Raw genomic sequence first — 2,676 nt, forward strand, 5'->3', positions numbered from 1 at the left:
CATGAGGACAGGAGTTCGAGACCAGCCTGACAAGATGGTGAAATCCCGTCTCTACTAAAAATACAAAAATTAGCAGGGCACGGTGGCAGGCGCCTGTAATCCCAGGTACTTGGGAGGCTGAGGCAAGAGAATCACTTGAACCCAGGAGGTAGAGGTTGCAGTAAGTTGAGATTGCGCCACTGCACTCCAGCCTGGGCAAACGAGCAAGATTCTGTCTCAAAACCAACCAACCAACCAAACAACCAACCAACCAAACAAACAAACAAACAAATGAAGTGAGTCATTATACTCAGCCTAAAAATTCATATGTTAAAATCGATTTCCAATGTGTTGGTACTAGGAGGTAGGGCCTTTGGGAGGTGACTAGGTCATGAAGGTGGAAGGCTCCTGACTGGGATTACTGCCCTTATGAAAGAGGTCCCGGGGAGCTTGTTTGCCCCTTCTGCCATGTGAGGAAGCAGCAAAAAGGTGCCACCTATGAAGAGGAGGGCCCTCACCAGATACCAAATCTGTTGGCACCTTGATCTTGGACTTCCGGCCTCCAGAATTGTGAGCAATGCATTTCAGTTGTTTATAGGTTACCCAAATCTAAGGGATCTTGTTATAGCAGCCTAAACAAAGAGAACGCTACAGTCCCCCTGCCAGCTCCAGCTATAATGACTATCCACTATTCTCCTCATTTCCTGTAGTCTTCCAGTTGGCAAGCTCTTATCCAGCTTGAGCAGCCTCTCTTTCACAAGACTTTCCCTGACCTCATCCTCGTCCTCCATCACCATAAGAAGACTTGGTGCTCTCTGCACTGAGACTCAATTCTTTTCACATTCTGGCCTGGCCTTCCTAGACAGGAACCTTCCCTTCCCTAGCCCTGCATCTTATATCCCTAATGAAGTACCTGGCAGATGCTAGGTATACCACTATTGCTTAAATGAATGACCTAAACAATCTGCCAGTCATCTAAGCTTATTTCCCACTGCTCTAAACATACACCTTGGGTTCTACCGGCTACTTCCCAAACCTTCTTTCACCCAACCTGAAATCTTGTCTCAGCTCTTAATTTTTTATCCATCTCAAATGCTACTTCAAAAGCTGTTTCTTGACCTCCTTCTTTGGACTTCAATGGCATAGGTTTTTATATCACCTACTACTCCTCCTGTGACCATGGACACATAAAAGGCATGTAATAAATAATATTTTGTTTAGGCTAGGTGCTGTGGCTCGTGTCTGTAATCCCAACACTTTGGGACACCGAGGTGAGAGGATTGTTTGAGGCCAGGAGTTTGAAACCAGCCTGGGCAACATAGCAAGCCCCTGTCTCTGCAAAAAAAAAGAAAAAAAAAAAAGTTTTGTTTAAATATGAATACAATTATGTGAAAAATATTTGCATAAAAGTTGATTGAAGGCAAATTTACTGAAATGTAAATAGAGGTTTTGTTTGGGTTGCTGGGCCCTGGGTGGTTTGGATTTTTTTCATTTTCCTTAGTAAGTAGGTTTTTCATCTTTCATTATGAAAGTATTGGAAAGGCCAGGTGCGGTGGCTCACGCCTGTAACCCCAGCACTTTGGGAGGCAGAGGCAGGCGGATCACCTGAGGTCAGGAGTTCCAGACCAGCCTGCCCAACATGGTGAAACCCCGTCTCTACTAAAAATACACAAAAAAAGTTAGCCAGGCGTGGTGGCAGGGGCCTATAATCCCAGCTACTCGGGAGACTGAGGCAGGAGAGTCTCTTGAGCCTGAGAGACGGAGGTTCCAGTGAGCTGAGAACACGCCATTGCACTCCAGTCTGTGCGACAGAGCAAGGCTCTGTCTCAAAAAAAAAAGTATTGGAAAATCTGTATAACCATTTAATACATTACTGTTCCCACCATATTGAGAACTTGTTAAAGAGAAAAACTTCAAGGAGGCAGTGTAGCATAATAAAGGGCCCAGTTTCTGGAGCAATACCACTTAAGGTTAAAAAAAAATCACAGTTTTGCCATTTTCTGGCTGTTTAATCTTTGAGCAAAGTCTAAATTTTTTGTTCCTCATTTCCTCACGTTTATCTCATAGGGTCATTGTGAAAATAAAAATAATCCACGTGAAGTACTTGGGCGAGGACTTGGCTTATAGCAAACGGTCAGATTAACATTAGCTACTGGCCGCAACAGTTGAAGCTGGAATGGCTGTCAAAATCTCTGCGCTACAAACAAAAAAGTGATATTCAAAATTAAATGACAGTCACTGAGGTGACATGTCTTAATAAGTGGTACTTGTCAATTAAACAGCTTGGGAAATGTCTGTACTGCATGTTATTCTAACTGCACCTAATTTGGCCCCAAATTTAATTACATGCATGTCTCTCTTTCACACATGAACATGTTCTCAAAAGCTATCTAACACAAACCAAGAGTTTCAAACCCCAAAGGGCTCAGTTCTGTTTCTCTAAATGTCTGGGCTTATTTTCTAAAATAGGTTTTTCAGGCCAAATGTTTCCCAGAAACCTAAATGACAGAATGGAGACAGAGAATGAGAAGACTTGCAGTTATGCCTTGGCTTTATTACAAATTCAACCGGCTGGCTTTCAGTCAGTCAAATTTCAAGACATTTGTTCCCTGAAACACAGAATGGGAAGAACTGCTTGCTTTCTTATTTCAAAGATAGTGTAAGAGGCATATATAACTCACAGATCTGAGGCAAGAA

The sequence above is a fragment of the Sapajus apella genome, unplaced genomic scaffold, assembly GCF_009761245.1.
Source record: "Sapajus apella isolate SASKATOON/1434 unplaced genomic scaffold, GSC_monkey_1.0 scaffold22, whole genome shotgun sequence".
Taxonomy (NCBI): domain Eukaryota; kingdom Metazoa; phylum Chordata; class Mammalia; order Primates; family Cebidae; genus Sapajus; species Sapajus apella.